The sequence below is a fragment of the Suricata suricatta genome, chromosome 5 (assembly GCF_006229205.1).
Source record: "Suricata suricatta isolate VVHF042 chromosome 5, meerkat_22Aug2017_6uvM2_HiC, whole genome shotgun sequence".
NCBI lineage: Eukaryota > Metazoa > Chordata > Mammalia > Carnivora > Herpestidae > Suricata > Suricata suricatta.
This window is the reverse complement of record NC_043704.1, coordinates 47,667,468-47,680,910: the sequence shown is the minus strand read 5'-3', so window position 1 is coordinate 47,680,910 and position 13,443 is coordinate 47,667,468. Positions and strand designations below refer to the sequence as shown.

At 38.0% G+C, this 13,443-nt stretch overlaps 1 protein-coding gene across 2 annotated transcripts in view; it reads right to left on the bottom strand.

Moving 5' to 3' along the window:
- COL8A1 (collagen type VIII alpha 1 chain) overlaps positions 1-13,443 on the bottom strand; it is a 542,567-nt gene that overhangs the window by 255,984 nt on the left and 273,140 nt on the right. The window lies entirely within an intron of this gene.

Below are 13,443 nucleotides of genomic sequence, written 5' to 3'. Positions count from 1 at the left end.
TTGACAATGGCTGGGTGAGGTGGCACAATGGCCAGTAAGAATATTTCTGAAAGACTTTCCTACACCAAGATGTCAAGCAATAGCTTGACTATACATAAAAGTGACTGTGAAACCAAATAAATTTCCTGTTAGTAAGACCCCCAAAATATCCATAGCCTCTCCAAAACTACCTGACATGAAAAGAAGCATGATGGAGGATTAAGTAAAAATAGAAAACAGCCAAAGGTTAAAACAATATTTTTTAAATTTGAGTGTAGTTGGCATACAATGTTACATTAGTGTCTGGTGTACAACAGAATGATTCAAAATCTCCTTATGTTATACTATGCTCACCACAAGTGTAGCTGCCATCTGCCACTGTACAACACTACTGCAATATTGTTAACTATATCTCCTAAGTTGTGCTTTTGATTCCCATGCCTTATCCATGCCATAACTGGAAGCCTGTATCTCCCATTCCTCTTCACCAATTTTGCCCATCTCCATACCACTTTCCCTTTGGCAACCGTTTATTCTCTGTATTTATAGGTTTGATTCTGGTTTTTCTTTATTTATTTGCATCGCTTCTCAGCCTTTTGGCTAAAAGCAACTGTTTATTCATTTGCTTTGGTTTTTAGACTTCACATATGAGTGAAATCATAAGGTATTTGTTTTTCTCATTCTGACATAATAATAACTTAGCCTAATAATAATAGTTATAATAATAACTTAGCCAAATACCCTCTAGGTCCATCCTATGTTGTTGTAAATAATGAAAATCTCGGCACTTCTTATGGCTGCATAATAAATTCCACTGTATATTATAATACCACACCTTCTTTATTCATGTATCTATCAATAGACACTTAGGCTACTTCCATATCTTGGCTACAAAGAATAGTAAATAATTCTGCAATAAACATAGGGGTACATATATTATCCCAAATTAGTGTTTTTGTTTTCCCAGAAGTGGAATTACTGGGCCATATGGTATTTCTATTTATAATTTCTTGAGGAAGCTCCATGCTGTATTACACAGTGTCTGTACCAATTTACATTCCCACCAGCAGTGCATGAGAGTTCCTTTTTCTTTACATCCTCCTTAACAGTTTTTCTTCTCTTTTTGATTTTAGCCATTCTGTGTGTTGTATGCATGTGTATGGTGTTAGAAAGTGGTCTAGTTTCATTCTTTTGCATATAGCTCTCTAGTTTTCCCAGCACTATTTGTTGAAAAGACTGTCTTTTCCCTTTCGTTTGGTATTGTCTCCTTTGTCATAGATTAATTGACCCTATAAGTGCCGATTTATTTCTGGGCTCTCTATTCTGTTCCACTATCTATTATGTCTATGTTTGTGCCTGTAGTATTATACTGTTTTGATTACTACAGCTTTGTACTATATCTTGAAATCTGAAATTGTGATATCTCCAGCTTTGTTCTTCATTCTATGAATTGCTGTGGTTATTTGGGGTCTTTTATGGTTCCATAAATTTTTAGAATGATTTATTCTAGAGTTCTGTGAAAAATTGGGATTTTGACAGGGATTGCTTTGATAGTATAAACAATTTAATGATATTAATTCTTCCAATCCATAAGCATGAAATATTTTTCCATTTGTTTCTGTCATCTTCAATTTCTTTCATCACTGTTTTATAGATTTCAGAGTAGAGGTTTTTCACTTCCTTGGTTAAGTTTATTCCTAAACATTTTGTTCTTTTTGGTGCCATAGCAAATAAAGTTGTTTTCTTTTCTTTTTTCAAATCAAGTTTGTTTATTTTTTTGAGAGAGGGGGAAAGGGAAGTGAGAAGGGGGGTGAAAGAGAGAATCTCAAGCAGTCTCTGTGCACAGCCAGCATAGAGCCCAACATGGGGTTCAAACTGAGCCAAAATCAAGAGTTGGATGTTTAATTAACTGACCACCCAGGTACTCCCAGACATCCACATTAAAAAAAAAAATTTTTTTTTTTACATTTATTTACTTTTGAGAGACAGAGTGTGAACAGGGGAGGGACAGAGAGAGAAAGAGACACAATCCGAAGCAGGCTTCAGGCTTTGAGCTAGCCGTCAGCACAGAACCCAATGCAGGGCTCAAACCCAGGAACCATGAGATCATGACCTGAGCCGAAGTCAGATGCTCAACTGACTGAGCCACCCAGGTGCCCCATCCACATTTTTTAAAAACATTTTTTCTTTATTCAGGAATAGAATTTAGTGATTCATCATTTACATATAACACCCAATGTTCATTCCAACAAGTGCCCTCCTTAATGCCCATCACCCATTTAGCCTATCCCCCCACCCAACACCCCGCCAGCAAACCCTGATTTTTCTATTTAAGAGTCTCTTCTGTTTTATCTCCCTCTTTTTATCTTATTTTTGCTTCCTATGTTCATCTGATCTGTTTCTTAAATTCCACATGAGTGAAATCATATATTTGTCTTTCTCTGACTTACTTCACTTAGCATAATTCACTCTAGTTCCATCCATGTTGTTGCAAATGGCAAAATTCATTCTTTTGGATCACTGAGTAATATTCCATTGTATATATATACCACATCTTCTTTATCCATTTATCAATTGATGGATATCTGGGCTCTTTCCATACTTTGTAGACAGTGGTGATATAAACACTGGGGTACATGTGATCCTTAGAATCAGCATTTTTGTATCCTTTGGATAAATACCTAGTAGTACAGTTGCTGAGTCATAGGGTAGTTCTATTTTTAATTTTCTGAGAAACCTCCCTACTGTTTTCCAGAGTGGCTGCACCAGTTTGAATTCCCACCAGCAGCATAAAAGGGTTGGTTTTTCCTCACATCCTTGCCAACATCTGTTGTTGCCTGAGTTGTTCATTTTAGCCATTCTGACAGGTGTGAGGTGGTTATCTCGTTGTGGTTTTGATTTGTATTTCCCTGAATGATAAGTGACACTGAACATCTTTTATGTGTCTGTTAGCCATCTGGATGTCTTATTTGGAAACGTGTCTGTTCATATCTTTTGCCCATTTCTTCCTTGGATTATTTGTTCTTTGGGTGTTGAGTTTGATATGCTCTTTATAGATTTTGGGAACTAACCTTTTATCTGATATGTCACTTCTATATGTATTCTGCAATTCTGTCAGTTGCCTTTTAGTTTTGCTGATTGCTTCATTTGCTGTGCAGAAGCTTTTTATCTTGATAAGATCCCAATAGCTCATTTTTGCTTTTGTTTCCCTTGCCTCTGGAGACACAGACATTAATGTTTTTTAATAAACTCTCAGGGAGACTCATCTGATGCAGCTGATCAGCCTGCCACACTTTGAAAAACACTGGCATTGTTGAACTTCCTTTGGAAGTAAGCTTTAAGTTTTGGGTGCCTTGCTGGACTAGGGGTAGGACACAACATCAGGGAAGGTAAATTGATAAGCAGAAAGCTTGCCATTGCACAGTAAACATTAAGGAGCCATCTTTTCAATCATTCTGCCCTGGGCACTCCCTGAAATGACAGATAAGTCTTCCTGTTTTTTTTTTTTTTTTCTTTTTTCCCTCCAGACTTTATTCAATCTGCAAGTAGGGATAAAGAAAAACGGGGCAGGGTGCCTGGCTCAGTCGGTTAAGCCTCTGATTTCAGCTCAGGTCATGATCTCACATTTGTGGGTTTGAGCCCCATGTCAGGCTCTGTGCTGACAGCTCAGAGCTTGGAGCCTGCTTCCGATTTTGTGTCTCCCTCCCTCTCTGCCCCTCCCCGCTCATGCTCTGTCTCTCTCTGTCTCAAAAATAAATTAAAAAAAAAAAGAAAAAAGGGGCAGTGGTTCTCTAGTACTCCTTAGTACTTAACAATGTACCACCTTATACTGCTCCTAATTGTTTCCTGTGTGTATCTTATCTTCCAGGTAATAGTATATCCACTGAAACTTCAAACTTCTCTTGTATTCCCCATAGTACTTTAGTATATATAGCATAATAGGCACTTAAAAAACACTTCCTGCCTTGAGAAAACTATGGCTCTAGAATTTATCTTAGAAGTCCAGCCACTTAATTTACAAATGAAGATCCTGAAGTACAAAACGGTTAGGTGGCTTGGCTAAGCTCACACACACAGGTAATGGGAAATGTAATGAGTTCACGAGGATGAGGTCCATCATCTGTCAGGAATGTGTTAGAAACTGAATTGAGAACGACTGGATATTTTTCAAGAGTCCTTTTAGGCATGGAGAAATGAAGGTACAGAATAAAGCTTCAACTGTAAGCTAAAAGATCTCTGGAATCAGTAACTCTTTCCTTTGGGAGCTTTTGCTCTGTAAGGTCACTATTTGATAGCTTTGCAATTACTGCTATTGACAAACATAAGCTCCTTAGTGGCTACACTGAACAGCATGTACTAAGTTGAAGTCATCCTTCAAGAGTTATGGAATATGACACAAGGAAACCTCAGAGAATTGGGCACCTTACTCATATGAAGGAACAAACAATTCTACACAGGAGGGATCAGAGAAAGCTACAAAGGAAAAAAAAAGACAAGTTTTGGGTGGAAGGTGAAAAAGGTTTCTAGGTCTTGGCACTTAAAAAAAGTCTTGAAGCACCATTGTGTTTTCTAAGAACTGACTTATGTCCATTGTGGCTAAAGGCTGGGCAAGAAAGATGGGAAGGTAAAAAGTGAGAATGGGCTGAAGCATCAGAAGGTCAGAGGGCGAAATACCTTTCGGCTGCTCTGAATAGGAGAGTGGGATAACTGCACTGGTGGAAGATCATGCCGTCACTGATGAGGACAAGATGGAGGTTGGTGAAGCTAAAGGGAGGGAGACCACTTAAAAGACCACGCAGTAAGGGCAATGATTCTTTCCAGCTTTCCCTTCAAACAAACTATATAAGGAAGAAAAACACAATAAAAAGCAATAGTGGAGTGAATAAGCCTTCTATTTTTTCTTGTTGGGTTGAATAAAGTTTAATACCCATGTCAGTATAAGTTATCTAAGGAATGAAGCTTTTCTTACACTTAAGAAAGCCTTGCTTAGTCACTCATTTATGTTTTACTAAATACATTCAATAATTTTTTATTCTAGGGCCAGCCTTGTAACAAATTAAATTAAATGTTCTTTTTTTTTTTTAAGTTTATTTATTTTGAAAGAGAGAGAGGCAGAGCATGTGAGAGCAGGAGAAAGGCAGAGAGAATCCCATGCAGGCTTCTGTCAGAACAGAGCGTGATGTGGGGCTCGATCCCATAAACCATGGGATCATGACCTAAGCTGAGATCAACAGTCACAGGCTTATCTGACTGGGCCACCCAGGTGCCCCTAAACTAAATGGTTTTCTAAGTCAATTGACAATTTTCTTAAAGTAAGGCTGATCCCATCACTATTTCACTCTCAAATTCCAAAAGCATTTAATTTGAATTTCCTTTAAAATCCACTCTAATGTTTGCAGAACTGTAAGAAGTTTTCAGAGGGTTGTTGTGGCTTGTGTCAGGATAAATTAACACAGCAACCTGACTCTCAGAAGATGGTCATTAGTTAACAGTGATCCGCCAGCAGGCAATACAACTTAGCATTTCAGCTTCCACAAAAGGACTGGTTATACTTAAATCATCAACACCTGTTTGGCATAATGAAGTATTCTGTGAGTGTGCATTAAAGCACCTCATAAACCTATATTAGAAAACTAGACAACCAGCCTAAGCGTTTATAGGTCTGAGGGAATTAGTTGGGGTCTGTATGCTGGTATAACTGTTCTATTCTTTTTCTGAAATAACTTGACCATTTTGTGCCTTGGATTCCTAGTCATATACATGCTTTTTAAAGATGTACAATTTAAATTGGCTTCAAATTCAGAGTCACAAATTTTCAATATTTTACAATAAAGGCAGAGGGCAAAATCAACCAATATTACCAGTTGTAACACCTACTACTTAGAAAGTCACATGCTTTCTAAACCATGTATTTTTATTTTTTAGAGAGAGACCAAGTGAGTGAGGGAGAGGGGCGAGGGGGGGGGGAGGGAGAGAGAGAATATCTTAAGCAAGCTCCATGGTCAACGCAGAGCCCAACATGGGGCTTGATCCCACTACCCTAGAATCATGACCTAAGCCAAAATCCAGAGCTGGATGCTTAATCTACTGAGCCACCCAGGGGCCCCTCAAATCATATTTTTAATTGGATCTTAATTTATCACTGGCTAAAGATCCTGAGCCATTTCTGTTTTAATCAATCTCCTTTCCTCATTTTTTTTTCTTTTCTTCATTCCTTGCTTGCTTGTTTTGTTTTCAATTTGTAAACATATACTGGCTACCTACTATAAGCAATGCATTGCTAGATTCTAAGAATTTTTTAAGATTTTTTAATCCCAGTGTAGTTAACATACAGTGCTATATTAGTTTCATGTGTACAATACAGTTAACCGACAATTCCATATATTATTTGGAGCTCATCCAAGACAAGTGTAATCCTAATCCTCTTTACCTATTCCAATCATTCCTCCCCCAACTACCGCCCCTCTGGTAAACCTCTGTTTCTTCTCTATAGTTAAGAATCTGTTTCCTGGTTTGTCTCTTTTTATTTTTTCCTTTTTAAATTTGTTTTGTTTCTTAAATTCCACATGAGTGAAATCGTATGGTATTTGTCTTTCTCTAACTTATTTTGTTTAGCATTATACTTTCTAGATCTATCAATGTTGTTGCAAATGGCATGATTTCATTCCTTTTGATGTAGATATTATGAATTTTTAAAAAATCAATGTAGGCCCTGTGTTTAGTGAGTTCAAAGTCTAGTAGGGAAGACAAACACATAAATCAGGCATAGGGTACTCATTTTATAACAGAGCTATAAGTAGGCCCCAGAAACCAGAAAGGACTTGGTGTTAACATCTGTTCACATTAACACTACAGAACCAACACAGAATTGATTAACAAGAATTTTTAAAATATGTAAACACCTTGATGCAAAATCAATGAATAATGGACCACAGGCTACAACAGGCCTCCTACAGGGAGAGCTGGGGCAGGACAGCAGCCAGGCTGCCTCAGAATCAAACATTATCCAGGGATTTCTTTACATCAATCCTCTGACAAAGTTTTTCTTGGGAGAGGAGGACATGTCAGGAAATGGGTTTAGGGAAATTATTCTGATATCTTACAGAGACACCAATTATTTTGTTTGAGAAAAAAACAAAAAACAATGACAGTAAAAAGATTACATTTGTGTTGAAATGCATCAAAAAGTTAACAACAGTAAAGTAACAACAGTTAAAAACCAAACAAAAATATCAGAAACCCATTGCCAAATTAATTAGTCAAAACTTAGACATTTCTTCTTTTTTTAAATTGTATGTTTGTTTATTTTTGAGAGAGGGAGACAGAGCATGAGTGGGGAAGGGGCAGAGAGAGAGAGAGACAGACAGACAGAATCTGAAGCAGGCTTCAGCTCTGAGCTGTCAGTGCAAAGCCCAACATGGGGCTCGAACCCACGAACCATGAGATCATGACCTGAGCCAAAGTCAGACACTTAAGTGACTGAGCCACCCAGGCACCCCAAAACTTAGACATTTCTAAAAGAGTGAATGAAAGATGGCAGTACCATGAAGGATCTGCAGTTAACCATTATAAATGCATTTTCTGTTTGTAGTTGGACAGAGTCATGGAAAAATACAAAGAATCTCATAGACGAATCCTGGAACAGCTTTTAATGGCAGAAAAATCTCACAGACAAACCATATTGGAGTTGGAAGAAGAAAAAAGAAAACATAAAGAATACATGGAGAAGAGTGATGAATTCATAAGCTTACTAGAACAGGAATGTGAAAGGTAAGGCCTCTTTGGACAAGACAATGATCTACTCTGCAAACTCTTACGACCCCTCACTATAAACTTGGTATTATACCAGGGACACAGGAATACAAGGATTCATAAGATGCAGCTTCTGCTCTGAAAGGTCTCATGGTCCAGAGTGAGGAAAAGTGTATGTTTAAAGATAGTTTCATTATAATGCAGGAATAACCAGCTGTGATAAAAAAAAAAACTATGGAAATATAAATGCTGGGCACCTAATTCTGCAAGGAGTGCTCTGTGAAAGCTGCACAGAGGAGGTAACAAGGGTCTAGTCCCATGTAAATAAGAATGGAAACTATAGACAAGGCAGGGGCAGAAACACGTGTCACAGCACAGAGGTAAGAAAATAGTATAAATAGTGAAATAACTCAAGCTTTCTGGAAACACGGCTACAGCATAAGGTGCAATTGCAGGATGAGAAAAGAAAAGGCTATCCACAAGCAGTTGGATTTTATATTGTTCACAATAAGGGGCAAATGATAAATGATGAGAAGAATGAGTTGGTAAAGAGCTTGGAGTAAAGATAAGAGCTTTAGACTGGTGGAGGGTATATATTTCTATGGTTATTGGGTTAGAGAGATCAGGATGTGAACAAGAAATATTTATGATGTGTAGTCAATACTAATGAATGATTAATGAGACTAGAGAGCAGAGGAAGAAATACATAGAGGTTTTTCTCTTAATTTTTAAAAATGTTTTTATAATACTTTTGAGAGACTGAGTGCAAGAGGGGGAAGGGCAGAGAGAGGGGGAGACAGAATCTGAAACAGACTCCAGGCTCTGAGATGTCAGTACAGAGCCTTACACGAGGCTTGAACTCACCAACTGAGATTGTGACCTGAGCCGAAGTCAGATGCTTAACTGACTGAGCCACCAGGTGGCCCAAGGAATTTTTTTTTAATGTTTGTTTATTTATTTAGAGAGAGACAGGGACACTGTGTGCATGCACACCCAGTGGGGGAGAAGAAGAGAAGGTGGGAGAGAGAGAATCCCAAGCAGGCTCTGTGCTCAGTGTGGAATGTGGCGACTGATCTCACAACATCAAGATCACGTCTGACTTAATTGACTGAGCCACCCTGGTGCCCTGAAGTACAGGGGGTTTTGAGAAGAACTCCTGGCTATTCACCAAGGTACAAAATATAGAAATGGTGCCCAGGTTTTTGTTGTTGCAGGAGACTGTTGAGTAGTAGGAGACGGTGCTGTTTTAGACATGTTGAGTAGGAGGTACCTGGTATATTCTGATGTCCAGTGGGTGAAAATTGTATATCTAAGTAAACAATATACAGCTGGAAATGTAGGTCTGGAAAGATTGGACTGGTGATATGGATTTGTAGCTGGTGATAGCTAAAGCTGTGAGTGCTGGTGTGGTGAGGAGAGAAAATTCTGAGAAGGGAACTCCAGAAAAAGTCAATGCTTGACTGTTTTCTGGAAAAAAGGGGTTAAGAAAGGAAGATCAGAAAGAATGGTAGAGGGTTAGAAGAACCACAAGAGAATGAAAGCAAAGAAACCGAGCAGAGAAAGACTTTCAAGAAAGAATGAGCAGTCAAATAGCACCAAATAATATAAACAAGGAGAAGAAAATGTCCCCAGGAAGACACTGGAAAACTTAATAAGCTCTTTTAATAAAATAGTGAAGGCAGAAGCCAAATCACAATGCTTTGACGAATAAATAAGAAATGAGAATGTAGAAGCTTAAAGTGTGAACTACTATTTTGAGAAGTTTGGCTGCAAAAATGGAGAGATTGGTTGGTAAACATTTTATAACCATATGAAAAGCAGATTATTTTGCTCCATTTTGCCCCTCTGTTCTGAATCACCTTAGAAAGTATGAGCCTCCATTTGAAATGGAAAGGACAATTAATAATACAAAGATAGGTGTCATTTCACTTTAGTTATTGCATGCATGCTTCACGATGTTGTATTCTAATAATCACAGAAAAATATAATTACTGAGGAGCTCCCTTTTCTAAAATATTAATAGCCTCAGCTGCTTTATCTAAGTACTTACAATTCATAGTTTTGCTAGGTAACTGAAGTTATACAAGAGCTAGGTTAATGGCAAACTTTCATTTCTTTTCAGTGCACTTCATCATAGACACTTGGTCAGATTCCCAGAGAATCCAGGGCCCTCAAACCCATTTACATTTTTTCCACATTCATCAGGAGGTTTGTTTCCTACTTACCACATAGAGGGGGGTCTTGTTACCTTGCCCCTCATGAACTTGAAATATCTTGAGGGAAAGATAAAAGGAGTACAGAGAAGTCTGGCACCAAAGGAAGATTTGACTCAGACATTACAATATAAGATTTGTTATTCAATGAGACAATGTTATATTAAATATTATTTCGAACCCCTGTGGTTTGGCACCCATGGCCTCATTTGGCCTCCACACTTATTTGGCACTAACTTGCTGAACACAGACACTTCCTTTCATCTTTCGTTATTATGAAAATGTATTGACCATGGCTAGGGTGCTGCAGGCCATAGAACAAAGAGGCTCTGCTTGTCCCTGCCCAGGGGGCTTCCCGCATTAACGGAGAAGACAAGATGGTGCAGATTTAGGATAGGAATGTGGTGGGCTGTCTGAGGGATGGTTTTAAAATTCACTGTTGTATCTCAACTATCTTCTGGAGGAAGGCTTAGGCAAAGTTTAACACTGTAATTCTGGGAAGCAGATGATGAAGATTATTTAAACCACAACAGAGCAGAGAGAACAACACTGAGAAATGGGAACAAAAATTCAGGGAGAATAAAGGCCATGTGCTAGACGAAAAGGAAACAGTGAGATGAATGTAAATTTTACACCATGGAATCAATGTATTAAGAATGACATTTCTACATATATAGAAGGGGTTTAAGAGGAAGAATTGAAAAGATCATATATTTTAGCCTTAGAACAACAAAGTTTCTTTATCTTAAAGAATAATGAAAGTGAATATACCATTACCAAAAAATAGGAAAAGGTGACTGGAGTGCTTCTCATTCCCTGTGTAGCAGCCATTCCAGCAGATATGAGAATATTCACCTATTTCTGTTTGTCAAGGAACAGCTTCCAGATGGAATTCTTTGGATAGGAGAATGTTAAACATAGTTTCAACTCACATGATATTCAGACAGTTCTTCCCCTGCTTACCCCCATGACAACACAGCTCCACGTCCTGGCACTCTGGTGGCATCGGTCCTCATTGCTTCCCTGCCTCCAGCAGGGAGACCATGGGCCTCAGGACTTCTACCTGCTTTAAGGCCATGTGCATCAACATATTAGACGAAACTCACCAAACAAAACAGAAAGTGGGGAAAACTAATAATTTCTGGTAAACATATACAGAGGAGGGGCTTACATAAGAGTGAAATACCACTTTGTTTCATTCCCCAATGACAAGTGACAAAACACGTGCAACATCACTGAGTCCTTCTAACTTTAGGGAGAGTACTTCCTCCTCGGAGCACACAGCCACTCTTCACAAAAGCAAGGCGAACTTGTCCTAAGGGGTCAAAGAATAACCTTTACTTCCTTCCTCAAAGTGACGTAAGCCACTACTCCCAAATCAGTGACTCTCAGGACAGAAACCAAAAAAATATCATAACCCCCATAAAAAGGGAGCTGGGTGAGGATTAGTATAAATGACTATCTGACTGAAACTGAAAAAACTGAAACTGTGAATGTTTAGTGCTTGTTAATGTTGGATAATTTCTACTTGGAAATAAAATAAAAATTAAGAAATACATGACTGAGGTACGTCAAAGAGACTTTAAAAGGTGTAATAATGGATTTCAAATTTAGGTTCAATTTCTGTGTTCTGTTTGGAGAATTGTTTTATGTGGAAAACCCTAAAGGAGACTGAGGTCACAGACAGAGTTTAGGCCAAAATGTTTGCCAAGTGATGTCTTTGTCTTAATCAGTAAACGATTGGCTTTCCCACTGAGGGAGGGTGGGGGCAGGGATCAGCTCAGAAACCCTTCCCAAGCATGTTAATGCAAAGTTTCCTTTGCTGTAATCTGTACAATTTGGTCTATCCATAAGTTAATATTATATCCACATTTCATGACTACTTTCTGTTCACTGACCAGCTCCAACGTGTGGATATGTGTATCGCCGATGACCTGAATTATGTACTTGGCTGAATTACAAGTGGAGTCTATGTGAAATGTTTCATACAAAAGCAATGCCAGTAATTTCTGACCTTTCTGGATGGCTTCACAGGAAAGCCAAAACAAAAATCACTTTTAGTCAGTACAGTTTTGCAAAAGTTTCCCATAAGTGAAATGCCAAAGTTGTACCTTCAAATAAAGCTTGCATAATTTCTTTTTCCTTTTTCAGTTTCAGTGGGGGAAAAGGCTGTGAGGGAAAAAAAGTTTCCCTTTTTTTTGAAACCATGCATTCTTTTTTAGAACACACAACAAACCATGTATATTAACCATATATGTTACTGCATTTCGGGCCTTGAAGTAACACTTAAGGTAGAAACAAATATTGTTATGACAAGTCTGTATAAAAATGTGGCTTCAACCTTGGATTTTTTTTAAGCCTTAAATTATTTTTCATAATATCTTGGCCCAATAAGTTAGCATTGATACTCTGACTTTATAGAGAAGGAGTTCAAATGGTAGCTTCTCAAAAGCCATAATGGGAGGAGTCACAGGTAGAATTAATTTCTTGTTTCCGTCCTGCCCAGTGTTACTAGATAGAACAGTGGCTCAGTGGGCAAAGGGACCTTTGAAGGAAAGTCACCAGGGACCCAGCCTCAAGGGCTGCTGCCTCGACCACACCTTGGGCTGTCTTTTGGTGTTCAGGTTTTAGTAAAGAACAAAGCACTTCTACCTCTCTTTTGGCCGAGGGAACTTTGTCAAGAAAAATTTCCATCATCAACCCTTCTCTACTATGGCAGACCTATTTTGCAAACTGGTATCAGACAAGTGACTAAAAAACTGAGCCATACTGACTTGCCTGTTAACTGAGGTTATTTGAGTACTTTTTAAAAGTTTATTTATTTAAGTAATCTCTACACTCAACATGGGGCTTGAACTCAGGACCCCATGGTCAAGAATCACATATTCCTCCAAGTGAGCCAGCCAGGTGTCCCTGAATTTGACTGTTTTTAAAGGCTTTTGTCAAAAACATCAAATCTTCTTTCTAGAGGCTTTGGATACTTCCTCAAATATATTATAAATACATGAGTATATTAATTTATATATTTTTAAAAGTAAACTAGTTAGCTAGTTAGTGCTGCATGCATTCATTTAATATTCACTAAAAACAAAACAAAACAAAAAACCCAAAACAACAATTAATTAAATGTCTGTTACATATAGGCCAGGTCCTGTAGAAGATACTAGGTGAAGGAGGTAGATGTGATCTCCACCTATATAAAACTCTGACTAATTCATGCATGTATAAAACAGAGACACCACTGCAGAGTTTAAGGCTTGATACTGATGATTCTCAGGCACTATGAGATCATGATGGGTAGGGGAAAAAAGGAACCATTATGATAAAATGATATAATAACATGAAATGCACATGAAAACAGAATATTCAAAAGAAATCAACAAACATATTAAACTAGAGTACTTTACTGGAAAATTCAATATCTTGCAACCATTGACATTAAGATTTTTAGTTTCTTTGGTCTTAAATCTCAGCTTTTAAGACTATCCGATAAAGTATG